At 45.8% G+C, this 26,505-nt stretch overlaps 2 long non-coding RNA genes across 11 annotated transcripts in view; one reads left to right on the top strand and one right to left on the bottom strand.

The window, feature by feature from the left end:
• Positions 1-8,450, bottom strand: part of LOC110257407 (uncharacterized) — a 131,131-nt gene extending 122,681 nt beyond the window's left edge. For 5 of the 7 annotated variants that reach the window (XR_014832384.1, XR_014832383.1, XR_014832385.1 and 2 more), the window contains exons 1-3: positions 8,178-8,450; positions 7,062-7,221; positions 6,066-6,228 (exon numbers count right to left, since the gene is read on the bottom strand). This is a non-coding gene — a long non-coding RNA (uncharacterized LOC110257407). The remainder of the gene's footprint in view (positions 1-6,065; positions 6,229-7,061; positions 7,222-8,177) is intronic. The other 2 variants (XR_014832387.1, XR_002339967.2) reach the window with 2 other exon arrangements.
• Positions 8,451-8,796: 346 nt separating this feature from the next.
• The window catches only part of LOC146395316 (uncharacterized), a 63,804-nt gene continuing 46,095 nt past the window's right edge, over positions 8,797-26,505 (top strand). For all 4 annotated transcript variants that reach the window (XR_014832396.1, XR_014832395.1, XR_014832392.1 and 1 more), the window contains exon 1: positions 8,797-9,894. This is a non-coding gene — a long non-coding RNA (uncharacterized LOC146395316). The remainder of the gene's footprint in view (positions 9,895-26,505) is intronic.

The following is a 26,505-nucleotide window of genomic DNA, read 5'->3' as shown; positions in this document are numbered from 1 at the left end:
AATAGTCACCACTTATTGAGAGCTTATTTATGCAAAGCTAAGAGCTTTACATAAATTACCTCCTCTAATCCTCACAACGCTGTGAGGTAGGCCTTATTATTCTCTTCCACTTGAAAGTGAGGAACCCTGAGACTGAGAGCTTAATTCGCCAGCTCAGGTCATCTAGCCAATCAACCACCATGTGGGGATTCAAACTCAGGTTCATCCTCTGCTCCTAACCATTAAGCCAGGGTCCCTCACACTGGACCCTAGAGAACCACAGGTATGCGGGTCACCTGGGGAGCATGTGAAACGTACAAAAAATCCCCAGGTTCCACTGAAGATCTACTGACTCCAAACCTATGAAAGCGGAGCCCAGGGTCTATGCTTCTGTCAAACTCCCCCACCGTTCTTCTGCTCACAGAAGTCTTATCTGAAGAACTTTACCTCTTTGCTGTTTGATTTGCCCATCACTTGCCATCACCCGCGTTAGGATTTACACTCTCCACTCAGGGTAAAGGTCGCCTGGGCTGCTTATCTGAGATAAAATAACTTCCCAGGCCCCAACGTAGACCTGTGGAATGAGGATTTCCAGAGGAGAGGGCTGGCTCTCTGTATAGGTAGCAAGTTTCCCGGGCAATTCTTATCTTCAGAGAAGATTGAGAAATACTGTTCTGTGAAATAATGCCATCTGCAGCAACACCAATGCAACGAGAGATTCCCATACTAAGTGAAGTAAGTCAGAAAGAGAAACACAAATACCGTATGACAACACTTAGATCTGGAATCTAATATACGGCACAAATGAACCCATCTACAAAACAGAAACAGACTCACAGACCTAGAGGACAAACTTGCGCTTCCAGGGGGTGGGCGGGAGGAGTGGGATGGACTGGAAGTTTGGGGTTAGTAGAGGTGAACTATTACATTTCGAATGGATAAGCAATGAGGTCCTGCTGTACAGCACAGGGAACTACAGCCAGTCTCTTGGGATAGATGATGATGGAAAATAATATAAGAAAGGGAATGTATATATATGTATAATTGGGTCACTTTGCTGTACAGCAGAAATTGGCACATTGTAAATCAACTGCACTTTAATTAAAAAAAAAAAAAGAAATACTATTCTGTTTTTGCAGCTGAAAGTATCGTAAGCACTACCCTAGGCTCTAATTTAGGTTCTATTTTTTATTTATTTATTTTTGTCTTTTTAGAGCCACACCCCACATGGAGGTTCCCAGGCTAGGGGTTCAATCGGAGCTGAAGCCACCAGTCTACACCACAGCCACAGCAACGCGGGATCCGAGCTGCATCTGCAACCTACACTACAATTCACAGCAATGTCGGATCCTTAACCCACTGAGCAAGTCCAGGGATCGAACCTGCATCCTCATGGATGCTAGTCGGGTTCACTAACTGCTGAGCCATGATGGGAACTCCTTTTTTTATTTTATTTATTTAATTATTTTTGTCTTTTTGTAATTTAGGTTCTAATAATCATTCTAAGATTCATTTTCCTCATCTGTAAAATGGGCATAAATATGCTTGCCTTGTAGAGCTATGGTGAAGATGAGATACTGTACCAATTAGAATTAGATTTACCTGCTTATAATGCAAACAAAGTAATAAGGGCTTAAACAAAAGAGTTTATTCTTCTCTCAGGTTAAAGCTGGAGCTAGGCAATCCAGAACTGTCATGAGGTTTCTAATCTGCCGTTTCATTATTAACATATTGCCTCTTGGCACAAAACGGCTGCTGAGGCTGCAGCCATTTTGCCTGCAGTCCTGGTAGAGAGAAGGGAAGAAAGGATGCACTTCCCAGTCAAGTCAGATGCCCGTAAGGAGCATTTCTGTCAGGGCTTTCTAACACTCCTGTTTATGTTGCATAACCAGGAGTCATGCAATATAGTCATCAAGCCACACCTAGATGCAAGGAAGGCTGGGAACTAAAATCTTTTCATTCATAATCAGGTCTTTGCGCCCCCCCCAAATAAATCAGGTTTCTGATGCATAAAAAGAAAGAAGAATTAAGTATTTGTGTGGCAGCCACAAAAACATTCTTCCGCACACTTCCTACTGCAGGGAGTTGAGGACACCAGCTGCTGTGCTTTGAAATCAATGGGCCATCCTTCCCGGGGGCTGCACTTCATCAATGGCAGAGTTCAGGACACTTGTGCCTAACGTTCTCTGCCTCCTTCCTTCACTTGGGCTCTGAGAGTCCTCCTGGCCTTTTCTAGCTCCCACCTCACTGGCATTTATTTTCCCCTAATAAAATCCTTGCACGGTTAGTCCCAGCTTGGAGTCTGCTTTTTGAAGGGCCGGGACTAACAAAACTGGCAAAGCCAAAACTCAGAGCTTCTAGCACAGATGTAAATAATGCATGAAGCGGCTGCATAACTCAGGGATGAGCACGCAGTGGGCACTCAATAAACAATGGCTGCGTGGCAATAATGGTGCTGATGGTGGTGCTGATGGTGGAGGAGGGGGAAGTACAGAGCCAGCTGCGGAGAAGGGGGTGTTTGTCGGCGGATGGGACAAGAGTCTGAGGCAAATCGCTCTGTTTGATTCTCCTCCACCCCCAGAGCATTTCTGTTACAATAAAACCTGGTTAAAATCAGCGCCATAAAGTCAGTAGGAAAGGGGTAAAATGGACTGGAGATAGCTGTCATGGTGGGAAACTGAACTGCTCTTACTTAGCAGCAGCCCTTTCAAGTCATTTTTCAACCAAAAGAAAGGGGAAAAAGGAGTTCCCATCATGGCGCAGCAGAAACGAATCCAACTAGGAACCATGAGGGTGGGGGTTCTATCCCTGGCCTCACTCAGTGGGTTAAGGATCTGGCGTTGCCGTGAGCTGTGGTGTAGGTCACAGACACGGCTCAGATCCAGTGTTGCTGTGGCTGTGGTGCAGGCTGGCAGCTGTAGCTCTGATTAGACCCCTAGCCTGGGAACCTCCATATGCCACAGGTGTGGGCCTAAAAAGACATAAAAGATAAAGAAGGGGGGGGGATAGAATAGGGCTGGCCCCAAGACAAAATTTGCACGCACACACCCAAAACCCCAATGTCCTAAGTAACTCTGGTTCTCCCATTGGAAAAATGGTGACCAGAAATTACTTGTGGTAATGACCTAAGAATACTGCTCCCTTGAGAAAGTTTTCAGCATAGAAATTAAAGCTCATGAGGTGTCTATAAAAATAAAAAAGAAGTCCAAGGAGAAGAGACAGTGAGGGAAGGAAGGCAATGGGGCGGGTGGCAGGGGAGGCACATATAATCTGTATAGGACACAAAAGTTCAATGGAACTTTTTTCTTGGCCACACCAGCAGCATATGGAAGTGCCTGGGCTAGAGGATGAATCAGAATTGCAGCTACAAGCCTACACTGGATCCAAGCCACATCTGTGACCTGTGCTGCAGCTTATGGCAAGTGTCGGATCCTTAACCCCACTGAGCGAGACCAGGGATTGAACCCACATGCCCATGGAGACAGCATCTCGGGTCCTTAACCTGCTGAGCCACAATGGGAACTCCAGTTCCATGGAACTTAATCAACGTTATGTACTCAGCACATGACAAAAGCCCAATGAATGATGATGGCCCAGATAACTGAATGGCTTACTCAAAGTTATAGCTAACCATCCATCCATCCATTGAAGAAAGATTTGCAGAGAGCCTACTATGTGCCAGAGCCTGGATACCACGGTGACCAAGACAGCTGAGGTCCTTGTCCTTACCATCCTGCTGCAGAGAAATCTCTTTGCAGACATTTTATGTGGGTCCCTCTACCTGTCTTTCCACAGACACAGCCTGAATTGGTGCCCATGTCCACCAGATTTAAAGCCTATACACTGCTTCTGAAATATTTTCTTCATCTCTGAAACCAAGTTGACCCACCCATGTAAAATTATCCATAATGCCACACTGGGGTTCCATTAAATAACTCTGTGTTAGCTATCTATTGCTGTGTAACAAATTCACCCCCAAATTAGCAGCTTAAAATAACAAGCATCCATTATCTCACAAAACTAAGGACTGACTTAGCTCAATGGTCTGGCTCGGGGTCTCTTGCAAGGTTTCTAAGCATCAGTAGATGCTACAGTCATCTGAAGGCTTCACTGGGGCTGGAGGATTTGCTTCTAAGGTGGCTGGCAAGCTGATGCTGGCTGTTGCCAGGGGGGCCTCAGCTCTTTGCTACATGGGTCTCTGCATAGGGCTCCTCGTGACATGGCAGCTGGCTTGCCCCAGAGCAAATACTCTGATAGAGACAGAGACCAAGAGAGATGCTGCAATGTCTTTTGCAACCTAATCTCAGAAGTGACATACCATCACTTTTCCTGTATTCTGTCGGTCATACAGTCCAGTCTCTGGTACCATGTGAGTGGGGACTCCACCCACATGGTACCAGAGAGTAGGAAACCAGGAGCAGGGGTCATTGGGGACCCCTCCTGGAGACTAGTTACCACAGCTTCCAAGGAGAGCTTCTTCCCCCCAAACTCCACTCAAACCCCAGTCAGGAAGACAGGGGTGCATGCCAATTTCACTGTTTGAAAATACAAAGGCACACAGCAGTAAATTCACTGTCCTGGAAACCCAGTGTTTGAACCCCAGAGAACTACCTCTCCTCAATCCTCCTTCAGCATCCCAACTTAGGCCTGCATAGAAGGACACTGTAGGAGCAGCTCCAATTAAGTCATCAGTGTTTGTTTCATATTAAGTGTCCTCTCTCTGACAACTCACAGGAAAAATATCTCTCTGGTCTCCAGGTCAGAAAAAGCTGTGTTTCTCCTGGATAACCACTTTGGTTTTTGCACATAAAGTCTGAAACGTTGTTACTACTCATGTTTCCCTCCTTACTTTGGCTATTCGGGAGCTCAGAGCCAACCACTTAAGCCTCTGCTGGCACCCATCTCCCTGAGCTAATGTCACGCTGGAGTTATCTCTTCTACTTGTTCTCTATTCCCTCCAATCCCTCAAACTTTCCACTTTATCCTTTTGTATATTTTGTACTTTTATAATTCCTCTCAAAGCTTCTGTGGATTGGAATGGAGTATATATACATACTAAAATAAATTTGTGTCCAAAGATATGATGACTTGCACACATGTGCCATCTAGTGGTGAGACTCATAACTGCCAGAATAGAAACCTCCCTGATTTTTCAGAGAAGTGGGAAGGGGAGGGGTGGTGAATGGAAGAGGGAGACCAAAACAGGTCTCTGTACTTTGTCAGGGAATTGAGACTGCTGGGAATTATAGAAACTCCAGGCAGGGCTAAGGAGCAGGTGATTCAATGGCTGGAATTTGACATGATTTATTAGAATCCGAAGAAGCCAAAAAACAGCAAAGACCTGGCAAATGAAGAAGGTATTGGCAGTGGAAGAGTTAAGTGAAGGTTGTTAGAAAAACTAAACAAGGAAAATAGACCTAATGCAGGGAGAAGATCACTTGAATCATCTGAAAGGTACTTGATATGGGTTGACTGCAGATGTAACCAGCCTTTTTTTTTTTTTTTTGCCATTTCTTCGGCTGCTTCCTCGGCATATGGAGGTTCCCAGGCTAGGGGTCCAATCGGAGCTGTAGCCACCGGCCTATGCCAGAGCCACAGCAACGCGGGATCCAAGCCACATCTGCAACCTACACCACAGCTCACAGCAATGCAGGATCCTTAACCCACTGAGCAAGGCCAGGGATCGAACCCACCACCTCGTGGTTCCTAGTCGGGTTCTTTAACCACTGCGCCACGACGGGAACTCCACCAGCCATTTTTTAAGACTTCACATTAACCAGAGGAAGAAGCTTAGAGTCTAATGTTTTTGTTTTACTATGAGAAAACTGAGGCCCAGAGGCACTGAACACCTGGTCTAAGGTCATAGAGCCTGTTACTTACAGGTCCAGGATGACTCTGAGACCAGTCCTTGTTCCCCAGAACCACACTGCCTTTAACCATATATAGCAGGTGCTCATTTGAGCTTTCACTTTGCACTCAAGGTTTCAAAATAAAAATTCAGTTTGTCACACACACACACACACACACACACACACACACACACACAAATGCTGGATCCAGCATGTTTCCAAGGAATTATTACTCACCGGTTTTGCAGCTGCCTCTTGGCACATCCACAAAGGGTCAGGGTGGAGGAGGTGGTTATCAAACATTGGTTTCACTAACCTTCACTGGATGACAAATGCCATTAGTCCAAAATGATAGGAAGAGATTTTTGAAGCCAATCGCAGAAGCTGAGAGAGCTCCAGCCTGGGAAAGAGAAGAGAAGTTCATTTATTCACAGCGCTAACCTAGCATCTGCTCTAGGCCAGGCTCTGGGCAGAACACTGAGGGGACAGGATCAGCAAGGCACTGGCCATATCCAGGAGCCATGTACATTGCACTTGTCTGTACCCAGATGTGTGTTCTTGGGCACAGCCTGAGCTGCAGCTAAGGTATAGCTTGGATCTGGAGGATCCCTGAAGATGTGGCCCCAGGGTCTGAAGTTTTAGGTTGAGCTGTCTTGGGAACAGCCTAGAGTCAGGAAGCTACCATCTAAGCAGGCCTTGAGATATTACCATATCAGACAGTGCAGAGACAGAAGAGCTTCAGCATCTCAGAGAGATCTATTGGACAGCATTGGCCAAGAGCATCCTTGCCTGGATTTTCTGCCTCTTACCAGTTCTTCTAGGCCCTTCGAAAACTGACATAAGCAAGGAGAGGTATGAGTCACTGGTTTCTGGAAGGGGCAGAGCTCCCTGGCTGTTCCAGATCTGATATCCTCAGAGGTACAAATGGCCCTTCTGAGACAGAGGACATTTGAAGATCAGTTCCTTAATCTTTTCAGATGTCTATGCCAGTAAATGGTGCCAGAATAGGGCCCAGGGAAGTAGAGGAAGTAGCAGAGGGCTCAACTTTCAAGGTCAGAAAGATCTAGGTTCCTATTCCAGATTCCCCATGACTAGTGGGGTGATCCTTAAACAAGTCTTTGGGTACCAGTTTTCCTGCCGGCAAAAGAGAAGCCAAGACCCACAAATGTTATGAGGACTAGATGAGACAGTGGATGAGACAATGCCTGGCCAAGAAAAGAGCAGATTTCTTACCCATGCCTTCTGGCCCTTTGAGATGCTAATCTCCTCTGCCATGAATAGGAGCCACGGGTCATCTTCTCATCAGGTACCAGGTGGAGGCTAGCGATGGCTAGCTCTTTCACTCATTCTCTCAATAGATATTTAATCTGAAAATACTGCCTGGCCTCATGTCCTGCATCACAGAGAGAGAGAAAACAAGTTCCCGAGAGGAGGCATTCCCTGTCTCATGGTAGAGCTTGGTAAGCAAACCCATAATTAAAAAGCCAGGGTACCAGAAGTGAGTTGAGAGTGTACAGAGGGAACAGCACAAAGGAGGTGATATTCTGGCCAAGCCAGGGAAGATGAATAGAATTTTGTCTGTTCAGCAAGCATACTGAAGAAGGCATGAGAAGCAGAGGAAACAGCATTTGCCAAAAAGGGAGACTAGGAAGCAAAGTCTAGTTCTGAAGGTCCTTGAGCACTAGGCCTAAGGAGTCTGACTTGTAGGGGACGCCAAGCCTCTAAAGGGAGTAAAATAATATTTGAGCTACGAAAAGATTTCTATATAACCAGTATGGGATGGCTTAGAAGAAAGATAACTGGAGAAAGGAAGGCCAACCTCAATTTGCTCCAGTCTCTCCCTACCTCACTATCCTCCAGTCACAGGAAATTCTCAGTTCCTTGACTAATAAAATACTAACTTGTTTCCCACTTCAGGGCCTTTGCACTTGCTGTTGCCTCTGCCTGGATTATTCTTCTCCTGGAGCTTTTTTATCAGCTTTCAGGTCTTAAACCAAACATTTCTTCCTTTCCCTAATCTCTCCATTTCACTTATGGCTCCCTCCATTATTCTATCTTTAACAATCAGTTTCTTTTTTCTATTCACTACAATTTGAAATTTTATTCTTATTTATGTTATATAATCAATGTCTGTCTCCTGACCCCTCCCCTATTAGACTGTAAACTCCACGAGGGTGGAGTCATGTCTGGCCCATTCAACACTGCATCCCCAGCACCCAGCACCCAGCACCAAGCACAATGTCTGGCACTCAGCACACTCTCAATAAATGCAGGATAGATGAGACTGTCCAAATAGCCAGAATAACGGTGGTTAAGGGAGTAGAAGAGAAACTAAGAAAAGGAGACTACCATCACACGACGTGGACATCACGTTTGAGACAACAATCAGATTTAGTTTCGATTGTACTGAGTTCCGACTACACTACTAGCTATATAGTCTTCATCCACCCTCAGTTTTCCAACCCGTAAAATGAGGGCAATACCCCTGCAGCTAAGCAGAACAAATGTCCCGCCAAGGCAGAAACAATAGGGTTAGGGGACAGCCGTGACAGCCCCGAAGACCAGCTACCCACTGAAAAGAGCTGGAAGAACAGCTGTCGCTCCCTAGGGGCGGAAGTCACTGCCCGATGCAAGTCCTGGCATAAAATGGATCCCCCGTATACGCAGCGCCATGATTCTTTGCACCCTCACAATGCATCCGATGAGCAGCAAGAGCCGGGGGGTAATTTGGGGCCGTTATCGTTCCTTTCTTTTAAAATAGGGTGCCCCATTTCTCAACAAATTTCTCTAAAAATTGCTTAATCAAAATCTATGCTTGGAGAACTCCAGGACTACGGGATTGAAGGGAAATTCCCGTTTGGGACAACTCGGAGGTAGATGAGTGGATGCTCCGACGCAGCGCCACCTGCTGGCGGGGAGGAGCCAGTGTGGAAGATCTGCCGCGCCCCTCCTCTTCCCACTAGTTCCCGTTGCACTCCAACCCGCAGGACTGGGAGAGACGCGGCCGGACGCGGAGGCCCTCGAGTTACTGCATTTCCCAGAGACCTCTGCCCAAAAGGAGGGGCCGCGGCGGCTTGGTTTCCCCGCCTCCACAGAGCGGGATGTTTTAATCCTGGAGGTATCTGTCCTCCTGGCGCCTGCTGAGGTCCACGTGAATACTGGACAAGCCCAGCACTGCCTCCAGAAATCACCGGGAAGAAATCAGGGCGAAGTAATCAGGGCCGCAAGACCCTATGGGAAAAGTAGTTTCCAAAAATATTTCTGGGAAATAGTGGAAGGGAGGCTGCAAGGTTTGATAGCCAATTAGGGCCGGACTCGGGGGTTGTCACGTGACCTGCGCAGTCCGCTGCCCAGGGGCTTCAGCTCGGGCTTTGGCTTCGCCTGCGCTGCGGGAGGGTGGAGTGCCCTGCTGTGGTCTGAGCTGCTGCCGCCGCCTCGACTCCTCAACTGGTCTTCTCTTTCCCTGAGCAGCCCTTGCTGGCCAATCACAGCACCGACCGTATATTTGCATGTATTTGAACTTGGCTTTGCAGGACCTCGCCAACCTTTTCTCCTACCTTGGCCTCTGCAGCAGCCAAATTGAGGAGTTCGACTTGCTTCAAAGTTTTGCTGGATAAATCATTCATCAGTTGTTGGTGCGCCTCATCTTTAGGGACCTTTTTCACGCTCTGTTCTCATTTGGCTACTTTGTCTTCATCCATCACCTTGCCGCCTCAAAAACTTAAGTCCCGGAACCCATCTTTTTTAAGAACCCATCTCTTTTTCGGTATCGGCCTCCTCTAATTTCATATACCTCAAAGACTCAAATGAATGTTAAGTAACACATAAGGAATGAAATAGGAAATAGAAAAAAGCGTGGCAAAGACGCTAAATTGCTATAAGTTAAAAGTTTTAAAGGAACTCAGCAAGTTAAAGTTTTTTAAAAAGCATGCTGTTGGAAAGAGTACGTGTTTCTGATAGAAAAACAGCCGTTGGCTGTGTTTTGCTAGGCTTCCAGAAAAATTAAAAGATTATACCACCAAAAGTCCCTTGAGAAGTGGCAGGTGTAAGAGGATCCTGGAAATCAGTAAGTAATTTGGTTTCAAAAATGGCATTTTTAAAAAGTTTTTTTCATGAGGGGGAAAGGAAATCCAAAACACATTTGTGGGCCTCTAATAGCAGTGCTGTAGCTTAGAGACAGAATCCCAGGTAAACTGGGAACCCGCTGTCACAAAGTCCATTAAGAAGACTTTGGAGCCCTAGGTGGAGACCACACACAGCCTGAAACTTCTCGGGGAGTGTGCTGCCAGACACTGAAGGGGAGATTTGGTTTGATTGTGTTCTCTTACTGTCATGATGTTTTTTTAATTTACATCTTTCTCATCTCCTACAGCATAAGGTTCATTTGTCCTATAAAAGGTCTATGAAATACCTTAAGCCCTATCTAGTCTTTTTACATACCATATGATATTTTTGATAAAGAAAAGCACCAAACTGGTCAATTAACAGTTAACTGGAAAGGATATTGCTCTGAAAGCAATCCAATTTATTAGGCGTCTGTATGTCAATCACCTGATTCTAGATTTAAAGACTTGCTGTTTACCAACAGGAAATTTCAGCTACATTTGCATGTGTCTCTAGGGGAAATGCCTGCAGAGAATAGCCACATCTTTATATGCAAGGTAAATATCCGAATCAAATAAAACAATTCTGGAGAACCCAAGCTGGACATTAATATTTTAGGAGTAAAGTACAAGATCTCCAATGAACAAGAAAACTTATACATTGTAGAAAAAAAAAATCACATAGATATCTGTTGACTTAAAAAAATATGCACAATATAAAAGTCAAGAATTAAGTTGTATTTGGGACAAAATGAAGACTATAGCTTGGGAGGCAGTATTTCAGATAGCTCTGAAAAACCACTCCGAAGAGGTAGGGGGGAAGGTCAGTATAGATGTGATTTTGGTGAAGGGGGAGGTACGTGCACTCAAGCACATACATTTTGCAGAAGATTTCTGCTGGTCTTGTAAAGTTTACTGCTAGTCACGAGGGGCAGACGTCATTGTGAAAGATTTTTGTGCTTTTCTAGATATGAGGAGGTGCAAGAATTGGGCTCATAAAATCTCCGCCTGAAAATATCTAACTATCTGAAGACCTGTTTTGCCAGTTTTCCAAAGCCTCACTCCTGATCTCCACCCTGAACTCCTTTCAGGGCGTATTGAGTTGTCAGCAGCTGCAGTGGTTCATGATTCAATCCCTGTAGAGGCAGGTGGCAAGTGATGATCTCCAGTTCACATATCAATTGTCATTAAGGTAGAGCAATGCATCTCAGACTGTTTATTCAGGCCTGGTGTGGTTGGCTGGTTGGTTGGTTTCAATGCATTGTACACCAATACTTGTGTAAGTAAGAGTTTATTTCTAGAAAAAAATGGAATTATAATGAACTATAAAATACCAAGTACTAGCCCCATTTTTTAATGATTAGGTTGAACATGCATTAAAATCACCTTAAAATTGCTATAAAAGTTTCCAAGCACTCAGACTCAATTCTATGTTTAATCTTAAAATGGAGAGCTTTCAGAAGCAAATCACATATTACTCCCTGGCTCAAACTTTCGTTATTTTTGTAATATGGACTTGTATTGTCAACAGATGAATATGCTGCAATTCATTTACCCATTGTCCTGATAATAGACATTTGGATTTTCCCCCCTTTTTTTATTATTACAACAATATTGCAACGAACGTTCTTGTAACTGCCTCTTCATGCGCAAGTGCAAGACCTTTGTGATTCACATAGTGAAAATGCTGGGCTGGAGGATGTAGGCATCTTTGCTTTTAGGTGTTGCATGGTCTCCAAAGTGCTTATACCAATTGACACCCCAACAGTGTGGAAGAGTTCCCAGTTCTCCATTTGATCACAAACATTTGAAATTGTCAGACTTTTTAGTTTCCCCAATCTGCTGGATAAGAAATGGTACCTCATTATGGTTTAGTTGGCATTTCCCTAGTTAGTGAAGTTGAGCATCTTTTTATTTTTTTTTTTTATTTTTTTTTTTTTTGTCTTTTGCTATTTCTTTGGGCCGCTCCTGCGGCATATGGAGGTTCCCAGGCTAGGGGTCGAATTGGAGCTGTAGCCACCGGCCTACGCCAGGGCCACAGCAACGCGGGATCCGAGCTGCGTCTGCAACCTACACCACAGCTCACAGCAACGCCGGATCGTTAACCCACTGAGCAAGGGCAGGGACCGAACCCGCAACCTCATGGTTCCTAGTCGGATTCGTTAACCACTGCGCCACGACGGGAACTCCTGAGCATCTTTTTATACATTGATTAGCCATTGTGGCTTCTTAGTCTACGATTTATCTGTCTTTTACTCATCTTTCTATTGCGTGTTTTTAATTTTTGATTTATGGGTTATTTATATATTCTGGATTCAAGTCTTTGGTCAACAATGTGTGTTGCAAATATTTTTTCCCAGCCTGCAGTTTGTCCTTTCATCTTTGTAGTGATGTGTTTTTGATACTTGGGCATTTTTAATTTTGATGATATTGGTTTTATCAGCTTTTTTCTTTGTGGGTTGTGCTTTTTGTAATTTATTAAACCTTTGTTCTAAACAAGGATCATAAGACATGCTCTCATATTTCCTTCCAGGTTTTTTCTTCCTGGTTTCTTGAATTCCACTTGGATTTTTGTACCTGATCCAAAAAAAAGAGTTTTGATTTTATTTTATTCTTTCCTATGTGAATAACCAATTACTCATCACCATTTTGGAGAAAATATGTCCCTTCTTTACCATTCTACAGTACCACTTTGTCAAAGGTATCAGATGTCCATCTCTGGCTGTGTTTCTGGGCTCTGTATTCTGTTCCAGCGGTATTAATATCTACCCCTGTTCCAGTGTCACAATGTCTTAATTACCATACTTTATAATAAGTCTTATTGTATGCTAGGGTGAATCCACCATCCTCTGCTTCTTTTTCATGTGTTTCTTACCAGTTCTTGTATATTTCATTTTCCATTTTAGATTCAGCTTGTTGAGATGCAAAAAAAAAAAAAGGATTTTTATTGTAATTGCAATAAAATCTATGTATTCCCTTGGGGAATTGACATCCTATAATACTAAGTTTTTCTCTCCATGTTCATAGTATGTTTTTCTCTTTATTTTAAAGATTTTTTTTTTTTTTGTCTTTTTCTAGGGCTGCACCTGAGGCTTATGGAGGTTCCCGGGCTAGGGGTCTAATCGGAGCTGTAGCCGCCGGCCTACACCAGAGCCAGCAACACCAGATATGAGCCTTATCTGCAACCTACACCACAGCTCACGGCAGTGCTGGATCCTTAACCCACTGAGCAAGGCCAGGGATCGAACCCGCCACCTCGTGGTTCCTAATCAGATTCATTTCTGCTGAGCCATGACAGGAACTCCAAGATTTTTCTATTTTTTAAATAATTCTTTTTTTTTTTTTTTTTTTTTTTTTTTGGTCTTTTTGCCATTTCTTGCGCCACTCCCGTGGCATGTGGAGGTTCCCAGGCTAGGGGTCCAATTGGAGCTACAGCTGCCAGCCTATGCCAGAGCCACAGCAAAGCGGGATCTGAGCTGCGTCTGCAACCTACACCACAGCTCACAGCAATGCCGGATCGTTAACCCACTGAGCAAGGCCAGGGATCGAACCTGCAACCTCATGGTTCCTAGTTGTACTCGTTAACCACTGTGCCACGACGGGAACTCCTAAATCTTCGTAAAGGTCTTAAACATCTTTGTTAGATTTATTGCAAAGTACTTTATAATTTCTTAATGCTGTAAATAGCATTTTTTTTTAAATTATATTTTCCAAGTCTTTGTGTCTGATCTATAGCAAAGCAATTGAATCATGTTGCTAAACTCTCACATTATTTCTAATAATCTGTTTGTAAATTGTCCTGGCTTTTTCCATGTAAACATTCACATAACCTGTGAATGACTGCATGGAAATGATGGGCAGCAGACTGAATGTCCACATCTCAGCCTCCTGAACCTGTTGGGTATGTTACCTTACGTGACAAAGTCACTTTTGTAGATGTGACTAAATTCAGGGTCTTGAGATGGGGAGGTTTTTCTGGATTATCCATGTGGGCCCCATGTCATCACAAGGGTCCTTTTAAGGAAGACAGACGCATCATAGGCAGTGAAGGCTATGTGACAGCAGAAGCAGAGGGAGATGATATGATGATGCTAGCAAAGGTTGGAGTGATGTCCTTGGATGAGGGCAGAATGTGTACCATCTTTGGAAGCTAGAAAAGGCAAAAAAAAACAGATCCTTCCCTAGAGCCTCTAGGAGGAACACAGCCCAGCTGACACCTTGATTTTAGTCCCATAAGACTAATTTAAGAGAATAAATATGTGTTGTTTTAAACCACTAAGCTTGTGATAATTTGTTATAGCACCAGTAAGAAGCTAACACAGGATGCATGGAAGATGCACTTTTTGCACCTGAACTTATCTTAATTCTCATTTGCAAGTTTGGCTCTAGAATTCTAGGCTGGAATCTTGTTCCCTCAAAACAAGATAGAGGTTTTTTTCCCTTTATAATCTTTATATGTTTCTTTTTCTTGTCTTACTGTGCTAGCCAGACTGTCCAAATACAATGTGGAATAGAAAGATGTTGGAGAACACCCGCGACCCGTGTTATTGTCCTGATTTTTTTTAAGATTTGGAAGTTCCTGTTGTGGCTCAGCAGAAACAAATCCGACTAGCATCCGTGAGGATGTGGGTTCAGTCCCTGGACTCACTCAGTGGGTTTGGGATCTGGAGTTGCTGTGAGCTGTGTGGTGTAGGTCACAGAAGAGGTTCAGATCCCATGTTGCTGTGGCTAAGGCGTGGACCAGCAGGTGTAGCTCTGATTTGACCCCTAGCCTGGGACCTTCCATATGCCTCAGGTTTGGCCCTAAAAAACAAACAAACAAAAAGTTATATCCTAATTTTTTTTTTTTCCCTTCCTGCAGCATGTGGAAGTTCCCAGGCCAGTGATCAAATCTCTGCCACAACAGCAACCTAAGCCACTGCAGTGACCACACTGGATCCTTAACCTGCTAAACCACAAAGGAACTGCCATATCCTGATTTTTTTTTTTAATCGAAATATATTTGACGTAAAACATTGTGTAAGTTTAAGGTGTACAGCCTGTTGATTTGATACATCATATTCCTGATTTTCAAGGAAATAAGTGTAATACTTGATTTAAGTATTTTATTTGCTATAAATTATTGGTAGAAAGTTTTCATCAAGTTAAAGAAATTTCTTCTCTTTGACTAAGAGTATTTTTAGCATAAGTGAGGGCTGAATTTTATCAAATACCTTTATTGTACCTATCAAGATAATCATGTAGATTTTCTCCATTAAGCTATTGTGATGATTTTCTAGTAATGCTTTTTTTAAGTTGGATCAACTTTGAGTTAATGAAGTAAGACCAGCTTGTTTCTGCAAGATTCACCTTGCTAAATATTAATTAAAACTTTCGCATCTATACTTCTGAGTCGAACTGGCTATACATGGCTAACTTCTGTCCCAGTCTAGTTTTGGTTCAAGGTTTGATAGCCTCACAAATTGAATTGGGGGTGTTCCCGTCATGGCTCAGCAGTAACAAACCCAACTAGCATCCATGAGGTTGCAGATCCAATCCCTGGCTTTGCTCGGTGGGTTAAGGATCTTGCGTTGCCATGAGCTGTGGTGTAGGTCGCAGATGAGGCTCAGATCCTCCACTGCTGTGCCTGTGGTGTAGAGCTACAACTCTAATTTGACCCCTAGCCTGGGAACTTCATATGCCCAGGGTGCGGCCCTAAAAAAAAAGACAAAAAAAAAAAAAAATTGAATTGAGGAGTGTTCCCTATCCTGCTGTTTTGGTTGATTCTTTTAATTTTAGAAATTAAGCATTTCCTTACAACTACAGAAGAAGAATTTGATTCTCTTACATTCCACACACTCTTACCCACAAACACACTTCCACTGGCTTCATTCTCCCTGTGTGTAGTTAGGGCGTAATTTTTGGTTCCTTCAATATTCAGCACTCTCAGGATTATGTAAATATTACATACTCATGAGCCAAATTGTACTTTGTATATATTTACCTAGCCTTTCCTGTCCAACTTTTGGTTTTCCCTGGAGTAAATAAATAGAATCTTTGTTATTTGTTTGTTTTGGCTTCATTTTCTAGGTGCAAATGAGTAATTCTTCCTGAAACTTGCACAGAATTGTAAATCTCTCAACTCATTTTAATATTAGGCAATGGTCAGTTGTCTGTTTTCCATGGACAAACCTCTCCGGGAGTTTTCTTGTTCTCTTGCTCCAAACTGGCTTGGGCTATGCCTATTTCCTGCTGTTTGGGGGGAATTTCTCTCAACTAGCATCCTTTTTATTCCTTTTGTCTCTTTTCTGTCTTGGAATCCCTGGGTCCTGGTTTCCATGGTTTCCGCTTTCTTGATTAACTGGCTCATTTTTGGTGGAGCACAATCCTCTCCTTTTGAGAAGGGACACATGGAAGATAAATTCTCTGAGGCCTCACTTGTCAGAGTTTATCTTAATTCTGCTCTCTCATCAAATGGGCCAGAATTCCAGATAGGAATCTTCTTCTTCCAAATCGAGAAGGTTTGTTGTCTTCTATTTCCAGTCTTGCTGATGAGAAGATCAATGCCACTCTGAGTCTCAGTTTTTGTATATGAGCTATTTTCCCCCTCTTGTTGCTTTTATGGTATTTTCTTTATGTCTGACGTTCTGAAATTTCATTAAGATCCACTTTCGTGTAGGGTTTTTTCCCCTTATTACATTGGACTCTAAGGCTCTATTAGTGCAGAAATTAATATCCACAGTTCACAGAAATTTTCTTATATCAGGGGGTGTGTGTGTGGGTGTGTGTGTGTGTAGGAGAGACAGATGGACAGAAATAGAGAAAGAGAAAGGGAAACACTTGAGATATATACAAGAATATGAGTGATATAAGTTATAGAAGCATCACCGTAAAATAAACACCTGTGAACCCTCTGCCCAACTTAGGTAAAAGGGTATTATCAACACCTGGAACTTCTCTGAATGATCTTTTCTAATCCCATGCCCTGCGTGCCCAGGCCACCCTTCATGCCCTCACCCTCCACCAGCCATACACCCACGCTCATGACTTTTCTTCTAATGCGCTTGCTTTGCTTTCTTGTTCCACTTGCACACGTGTCTGTTGCTAAACCACACCTTGTTTGCTTGCTTCTGAACACCATTGGAATGGCATCCCACAGAGAAATGGCATTCTTCTGTGGCTTGCATCTCATTCTGCATTGTTCCTAGGAGTCATCTGTGCACATGGCTATAGCTTGTTAATATTTCATTGCAGTGCAGCATTCCACTTTGTGGAGATACTACAGTTCATTTAACTATTCTCCCAAAGACAGGCATGAAGCCATTTCGTTTTTCCCCCCATCATGGCACTAGTGCGTTCATTTATGTCCCTCATTTTCTCTCTTCTCTGAAACTTACATCAGCCAGTTGTTGAATCTTCTGGGCTAACCTTTGAATTTGCTTACCTCTTCTTCCCTGCTTGCTGTTTCTTTGTAGTTAGTTTTCTTCTACTTTGAGAATTTCTCAAACTATGCTCTAAACCATCTATTGACTTTTTTTTTTATTTCTGCTATCATGTTTTGAATTTTTCAAAGCTCTCATTTCTCTGGATGTTCCTTTTTATCGCTTACTGCTGTTTTCGTAGTTTTCATAGATACAAATGTTGGGGAAGGAGACGTCCCCCTTTCCCCTCTTGAGTTCTTTTGGCTGCCCTACTAGTTAAATTGACACAAGACAGATTTTTCTTTTTTTTTTTTTTTGGCCGCCCTGAAACACACAGAGTTCCAGACCAGGGATCAGATCTGGGCCACAGTTGCAGCAGTGCTGGATCCTTAACCTCCTGTGCCAGGCCGGGGATCGAACCTGCATCCCAGCACTGCCAAGAGGCCTCCAATCCCAACGCCCCACAGCAGAAATGCCAACACAAGACAGATTAACAGGAGGAAAAAAAAAATTTAATTTTGAGTACAAAGGTCTTATAGAAATGGGGGACCCCCCCCCACAAAGTGACCAAAGCAGGCTATTTATGTATCATTTTTAGATAAGGAATTATTTTGAAGATTTAACAAATCAGGGGGAGTTCCCTAGTGGCTCAGGGGGTTGAGGACTCAGTGTTGTCACTGCTGCAGCTCGGGTCCCTGCTCTACAGTGTGTTCAGTCCCCTGCTTGGGAACTTCTGCACACCATGGGCAGGGCCCCAGAAAAACCAACGAACAAATCAAAGGAGCTTGTGCTTGAGGTAACAGACTAAGGAAGAAGTAACAGAGTTTGTTTATACAGCTTTCTTAGCCTCACATTCCCTGACTCTGGTGATAAGGATGCTTCCTCTCCTCTGGGTACAGGGTATAGGATACCATCATGTGAGAGACTGTTTCCTGCTTTTAGGGAGAAAGAGGGGAGTCGAGTGTTGTGTTTTATTTTTTATTTTATTTATTTATTTGCTACTCTAGGACTGCACTCACGGGCATATGGACATTCCCAGGCTAGCTGCAGCTGCCAGCCTACACCACAGCCACAGCACTGGGGGATCCGAGCCGCATCCGCGACCTACCCCACAGTTCACAGCAACACCAGATCCTTAACCCACTGAGCAAGGAACCCGAATCCTCATGGATCCTAGTCAGGTTCGTTAACTGCTGAGCCATGAAGGGAACTCCAAGTGTTGTGTTTTAATATCATTCTTTCCACCAGCCGTTTCTCAAGTAACCTTACTTCAAAATAACCAATATGCCGTGGAAGCATATTTCGGGACAACCTGCCCTGGGTTCCAACACAAAAATGGTTTAGAATTTTCTTGAGATTTTCGTTGGCTTTCTGCATTCTCTGTCTCCCGCTAGGATGGTCAGTTGGGTGTTTAATAGATTTATGTCTCTATCTTTCACCGTAGAAACTGTGCTCTCAGAGCTCCCACTGTGACACAACAGGATAGGCAGTGTCTTAGGAGCGCTGGGACACCGGTTTGAGCCTCGGCCCAGCACAGTGGATTAAAGTGGGCACGGTGGGTCAAAAATCTGGCGTTGCTGCCACTTCAGCTTAGGTCGAGACTGCGGCTCAGATCTGATCCCTGGCCCGGGAGCTCCATAGGCCGCAGGGCAGCCAAAAATTTTAAGAAGAAAAGAAACTGCCCTCTCAAGTCCAGGGATGCTTAGCTGTTGTCTCGGACATAATGGACATAATGCTGATTTTGAGTCCTGGGTGCATGGGGCAGGGCACTTCCGCTGTGGGGGAGGGCGGTCTCCTGGTCATGTGGGGGGGAGTGGTGGTCAAGGTGGGCGTGGGGGGGGCTCGCTGCTCCTCCGACACAGCCAAGAAGCATCTCCTATTTTCAGCCCCACTTCTCATCCCCATCTTCAGGGCTATTCCAATGGCAAGAAATCCACCTAATGCTTCTTCTTCTGCACCACCTCCCTTCTCAGTTTTAAATTTCAGCCTTCTCGACTCTTCTAAATCAGTTACCGCTGACTTTTTCCAGCTTCCAAAATTTTCTTAGCATCTGTCGTCTGTTCCCGCATCCTCTCCATTTCTCTTTGTGCTTGTGGATGTGTGCTTTTTCCGTTGTAATGTCTCCACTATCATTCTGAGGCTCTGGGGATGAGTGGAAAGAAGTGCACGTGTTTTCAATGTCACTCTGCCCCACCCCCCACCCCCAATGCAGAGCTGTTGGAATGTGGAAAATAGCCGAGGGGAGGAGCCTAGGAAACTGCAGGAAGTCTGCAGGGCCTTGCTCAGAAGTCTGCAGCAGCCTCTGGTTTCAGAGCCGGATCCCTGGCACGGTTTTCTGTCATGTGGCGAGTGGACAGGAATTCTCTGCGTGTGTGTTGAGACCAGTGATGCTTGTGCACAGAGCAGCAGAGGAAGGCACTGCTGAAATGAGGAAAGAGAATGAGGCTGGGCTGGAGCAAGCAACGGTCTACAGGAAAAGCACTGAGGGCCAGGATCCCGATGCGTCTCACCCACCCATTCTCTCTGTTAGAAGTGTTCCCCCCACCCCCCACCCGGGAAGGCAATAATGGGTGCTCTTGGGGAACAGCCCAGGGTCGCAGAGCTCACCCGCAGCCCCTGCTCACACCCCAGGAGTCCATGGGGACTCCAGCCCCTGAGGCTGACGTCATGAAGTGGAGAAGGCTGTCCCCGAAGGCCAGACTGGGTTAACGGCAGCACCAGCTACCTGGCTTGGGATAGAGAGCCACAAACAGGAGATCTGCGTCTCCAGCAGGATGCCGACTTCCCTGTGGCATAACCAGTCAGGGTATGTACGGGCAGGTTCTGAAAAGAGAACAGAGCGGTAGCCGCCTGTGCTGCCAGGGCTCCAAGAGCTGGGGCACGGGCGTTAATGTCTCAGAGATGGCCTGACACGCCCCATCTAGAAGGGGGGCTGAGTAGTTCCACGTGCAGTTTCTGAGGGGTGGTGTGAGTGCCCGCCCTTGCCTTCTGACTGTGGGCACCCTGCAGCCATCTGAGAAGCCAAGCCATGCCTGAGGAGGGGCCGGGAAAATGGGAGAAGGAAGAAGTATGCACTGGAGTATTCTCAGCACCACCAGGCAACTCTCCAGCTCTCAGGAGATCCTGACGGGGTGTCCTACAGTTGAGCTCAGTCCTGACACTGTCTCCCTAACAGCACCAGATCCCACAGGTTAAGGGCTCAGTCCCACAAAACTGCCTCAGCTTCAGATGTAAGTCGGGGTTGTCGCCTCTTGTTTCTGACCGGACTGGCTATAAATTGGTTAGAACAGCTTGCAAAGCTCAGAGAAACATTTGCTTACACTTACCAGTTTGTTAAAAAGGATGTCACAAAGGATGCAGAGGAAGAGATCCGCGGGGGAAGTCAGGAAGGCTCTCAAGCTAGGGAGCTCCTGCCCCTGTGGACCTGGGGTGCACTGCCCTCCCAGCAAGTGGGTGTGTTCACCAACCCGGAAGCTCATCAGGTCTCCTTGTTCAAGAGTTTTTATGGGGGAGTTCCTGTTGTGGCTCAGAGGGTTAAAAACCCGACAAGTATCCATGAGGATGTGATTCGATCCCCAGCCTCTCTCAGGGGGTTAAGGGATCATTGTTGCCGTGAGCTGCAGTGTTGGTCACAGATGTAGCTCAGATCTGGTGTGGCTGTGGCTGTGGCATAGGCTGGCAGCTGCAACTCTGATTCGACCCCTGGCCCGGGGAACTTCCATGTGCCACACATACAGCCTTAAAAATAAAAAAAATAAAATAAATAAAAAATGGGAGTTCCCATCATGGCTCAGTGGTTAACGAATCCAACTAGGAACCATGAGGTTGTGGGTTCGATCCCTGGCCTTGCTCAGTGGGTTAAGGATCCGGCGTGGCTGTGAGCTGTGGTGTAGGTCTCAGACTTGGCTTGGATCCCACATTGCTGTGGCTCTGGTGTAGGCCGGCCGCTACAGCTCCGATTAGACTCCTAGCCTGGGAACCTCCATATGCCGTGGGAGCAGCCCTAGAAAAGGCAAAAAGACAAAAAAAAGAAAAAAAAAAAAAAGAAAGGTTTTTATGGAACTTAATCTGCAGCCCCCAACCCCTTCCCTGAGATGGGCAAGCGGAGCTGAAAGTTCCAATCCTATAAATCAGTTGGTCTTTCTAGCAAGCAGCCCCCCTCCTGAGATTGTGTTGGGGTCCCACTCTGTTCCCTCATTAACTCAGATGTGAGAGGACGGGCTTGTTGTGAGTAACAAAAGATACTCCTGTCACTTAGGAAACAAGGGTTTTAGGAGCTCGGTGCCAGGAACCAGGGATAGGAGCCAAATATGTTTCTCTTTATACCGCACAGGCTGACACCATGTCCTCAGTGACAGCTGCTTCTGCTTTCGAAGGGGTGGCGTTACTCACGTCAGGGAGGAAATTAATCTCCACGCAGCTCCCTTGCCCTCGCAGAGACGGGCAGGAGAGGGGAAGGGAGAGGCTCTGAAGTGTTGGTGCTGTGCCCAGAGCCCCAGGGTCCCTGGACTGCGTGTGTACACACGAGCCCTCCCCGTGATCCCACTCCTACACCCACAGCTCTTGATGGAGAGTCTGGAAATGCACGGCCCCCGAGGCCAACCCTTAACAGATGACTGAGAACAAGGGGGTAGAGTCTTCCAGCTCTCTCCCTCCTTTTGGGGGCGGGGGGAGCAATTTTATTTTATTTTTATTTTTATTTTTTTTGTCTTTTTAGGGCCGTATCCACAGCATATGGAGGTTTCCAGGCTAGGGGTCTAATCAGAGCTGTAGCTGCTAGCCTACACCACAGCCACAGCAATGGGGGATCCCAGCCACTTCTGCAACCCACGCCACAGTTCACAGCAACGCCGGATACTTAACCCACTGAGTGGGGCCAGGGATGGAACCTGCATCTTCATGGATGCTAGTCAGATTTGTGTCCACTGCGCCATGACAGGAACTCCTCGGGGGGGGGGGGCAATTTTAAGGTGTCTCCAGAGTTCCTGTGAGGGACTGAGCCAGAGTTGTCCTCCTTGAGGCTCTGCTTGCTGTCATGTTTTCTCAGCCTCCTTTCCTTCCAGGTCTCACATCCCTACTCACCTCCACCCCCAACCAGTTTCTTTCTGGGAATGCTTCTGAATAATTTATACATGAATCCTCCTTTTCAGGTCTGCTTCTGGAAACTCAACCTAAGACAGTCTCATCTTTCAGAGACCTTACTGGTTCTTTGCTACTAAAAAAATGAAAAAAGTGGGAGTTCCCATCGTGGCTCAGTGGTTAATGAACCCAACTAGTAACGATGAGGTTGCAAGTTTGATCCCTGGCCTCACTCAGGGGGTTAAGGATCCGGCATTGCTGTGAGTTGTGGTGTAGGTCACAGATGTGGCTCGGATTCTGCATTGCTCTGGCTGTGGTGTAGGCCAGCAGCTACAGCTCCAATTCAACCCCTAGCCCAGGAACCTCCACATGCCATGGCTGTGGCCCTAAAAAGACCCAAAAAAAAAAGGAAAAAATGGGTTTCCTTTGTTTATAAAACCGAATAAGGATTCTGCAGGTGTGAAAGGAGACCCTGAAATGAGTAAACATTGGGAACTTAAATCTTCTCTTCAGGAGTTCCCTGGTGGCTCATCAGGTTAAGGACCTGGTGTTGTCATGGCGGTGCTTTGGGTCCCTGCTGTGGTGCGGGTTTGATCCCTGGTCCAGGAACTTCCACTTGCCGTGAGCAGGGCCAGAAAAAATATGGTCTCTTCAAATCAAAAGAAGAGGAGTTCCCTGGTGGCCTATCGACATTGTCACCTGTGTGGCATGGGTTCGATCCCTGGCCTGAGAAATTCTGCATGCCACAGGCATGTCCAGAAAAAAAAGAAAAAGAAAAAGGGAAGAGAATTGGGCTTCTACAGGGGAATCTGGAAGGGTAAGAGGAGGCAGAAGCTGGGAGTTTGAGGTGGGAAGGGGCCGAGCCTCTGGGCAGTGTGAAACATCTCTGTTGCTCCAAGCCTTCAGTAGGGACTGCTGCTCATGCAGACACTGTGTGGGTGTGATGTTTGGGGTAAGGGGAATTAAACGGGAAGGCTGCTTGGGATGTGATGATGCTGCCACGCGGACCAGAAAGACAGGATGACAAAGCAAGAGCTCATTCAGTGGAAACAGGAATTCTGAGCCAGAGAAGACCAGGGAAAACGTAACCCACCATACATGCAGCACACACACACACACACACACACCCAGTCCACACACACACACACACACACCCCACACACGCACACACACACAGTCCACACACACACCCCCAGTCCACACACACACACACACACTCCATATACACACACACACCCACTCCACATACACACACACCCAGTCCACATACACACACACACACCCAGTCCACATATACACACACCCACTCCACACACATACACACCCAGTCCACATATACACACACCCACTCCACATACACACACACACAGCCCACATACACACACACAGCCCACACACACACACACCCAGTCCACATACACACACACCCACTCCACATACGCACACACACACAGTCCACACGCACACACACAGTCCACATACACACACAGTCCACACACACACACAGTCCACATACACACACACAGTCCACATACACACACACACAGTCCACACACACAGTCCACATACACACACACACACACAGTCCACACACACACACACCCAGTCCACATACACACACACACAGAGTCCACATACACACACACAGTCCACACACACACACACACACCCAGAGTCCACATACACACACACACAGAGTCCACATACACACACACACAGTCCACACACCCAGTCCACACACACACACACCCCCACTCCACATACACACACACACCCAGTCCATATACACACACACACAGTCCACATACACACACACACCCAGTCCACATACACACACACACACACAGTCCACACACACACACAGTCCACATACACACACACGCACATATACACAGTCCACACACACACACACCCAGTCCACACACACACACCCAGTCCACATACACACATACACACACAGTCCACCAAGAGGTGGAAAGGGATAAATACCTCCTCCTCTGAGATCTAAATTCTGCATGAAAGGACAAGCTTGAAGTAATTGAAGGATAAATTCTAAAATCATTCCAGGAATATCCAAAAGCCTCTACGACATTGGATCAGCATTTCCCAGTTAAAATCGTTGACTCCCACGACAGCCAGGAGTCACGGAAGGTGCAGGAAGTGGTGTCATCCAAACCCACCCCAAGGGTCTTACAACGTGGCACCCCTGCCCCTTCCGACCTGAGGGCTTTCCCTCCTTGCTGGGCCCTGGACACCAGGCAGCCTTGCTCCCTGGGTCCTGCTTGCCCAGGGGCCCAGCAGCATGTGCCGCCAGCCCTGCCTCCCCTTGTCTGCCCTGCTGCCAGCTCCCTCTCCTGGGTACCAGGGTCTTAGCAGAGGGCGCTCCAGAGTGAATGAGGTCTAATGTGGGCAGGGAGCTGAAGACCCGCCTCTAAATCCACTCCTGTCTCTGACTCTTTCCCCTTTCAAGTCTATTCCACAAACATTTATTCACCACATGCAACGCACCAGGAACTGCTGTCTTTGTTCTGCCTCTATCCCGGCCCCTGTTTTTTTCTCTCTCTCCTTGACTCCATTCCTGCCTCTTTTTTCCCCTCCTTGGCCCTCTTTCTCTCTCCACCTTTCTCCCCCGCCCTCTCTCTATCCCTCCTCCCAATCCAGGTCTCTTTGAATTACATTAGCCTGTATCTCTGAAGACAGATGACACAGCAAATTTAACAGTGCCCGCAGTCACTGGCAAGTCACAAAGCAGTAGGTGCCAGCAAGTCCTTTTTTTCTTTGTTTCTTTCTTTCCTTTCTTTTTCTTTTTCTTTTTTTTTTTTTCTATTAGGAACAACTGTGTAATGAATGTGATTTTAGATCCTTATCTATATCTCTGATTAATTCCTTCAAGAGCACTCCCTGGGTAGGGTACTTTTAGGTCAAAGGGTACAGGAATTTTTTTTTTTTTTTTTTTTTTTTTTTTTTGGTCTTTTAGGGCCACACCCGTGGCATGGACGTTTCCAGGCTAGGGGTCAAATTGGAGCTGTAGCTGCTGGCCTACACCACAGCCACAGCAACGCAGGATCTAAGTTGCATCTGTGACCTACACCACAGCTTGGATCCTTACACCACAACAACCTACACCACAATGCCAGATCCTTAACCCACTGAGCAAGGCCAGGGATCAAACCAGAGTCCTCATGGATACTAGTTGGGTCCATTAATTGCTGAGCCACAACAAGAACTCTGGAATTTTTAAAGCTTGTGAGATAATTGAAATTTTTCTTTTTTCAGCAATATCACACATGTAAGTGGACTTCTTTAAGCTAATGCCAACCTCAGATTTAAGATGGAGGTCACACATGTTTTTCCAGGGTGCCTGAAGACACTCAGGTTTTGGAATATCTCTTTGAATTGGTTGGTCCGTAGAGGACATGCCTAATCTCCTTTTTCAGACTTAAAGGTTCACTTGTTGATTTGTTCATCACACACCCATATGAGGCATGTGTCAAGTGCACGACCCTGGGCTAGACTCTGGTGGATCATAGTCTTATCAAAATCATAGGCAACTCCTTCCTGCAGACTAGGCTCAGTTCTGGCATTTGGTATTTTAAACATCAACAATAGGGTAAGAGTTTTCTCCCAACTTAAGACAGAATGTGACCAAAGATTCTCCCACCAGCCATCATTTCCCTACCCAGACGATAGTCAACAACTTTCAGCCCTCACCCACACCGCCTTCAGACTCTGTTGGATGAGAATTCTCTTTTCAAACACCTAAATAGCTTGGGATATCCTGTACTTTTTCTTCACTGCCTGCTATAGACCGAATGTCTGGGTCCCTCCCCCCAAATTCATATGCCCTCAATTTAATCCCCAATATGATGGTACCAAGTGGTAGGGCCTTGGGGAGGTGATTAAGTCATGGAGGTAGAGCTGGGGGTCAAATTGGAGCTGTAGCACCTATCTACACCACAGCCACAGCAATGCCAGATCCGAGCTGCATCTGTGACCTACACCACAGCTTACGGCAATGCCAGATCCTTAATCCCCTGAGCAAGACCAGGGATCAAACCCAAGTCCTCATGGATACTAGCCAGGTGCATTCACCAC

Source organism: Sus scrofa, chromosome 17 (assembly GCF_054392235.1).
Source record: "Sus scrofa isolate SSC_HxYL_T2T_F1_AM1 chromosome 17, Sscrofa_HxYL_maternal_Yorkshire_Landrace_v2.0, whole genome shotgun sequence".
Classification (NCBI taxonomy): domain Eukaryota; kingdom Metazoa; phylum Chordata; class Mammalia; order Artiodactyla; family Suidae; genus Sus; species Sus scrofa.
This window is presented reverse-complemented; position numbering and strand designations above follow the sequence as displayed.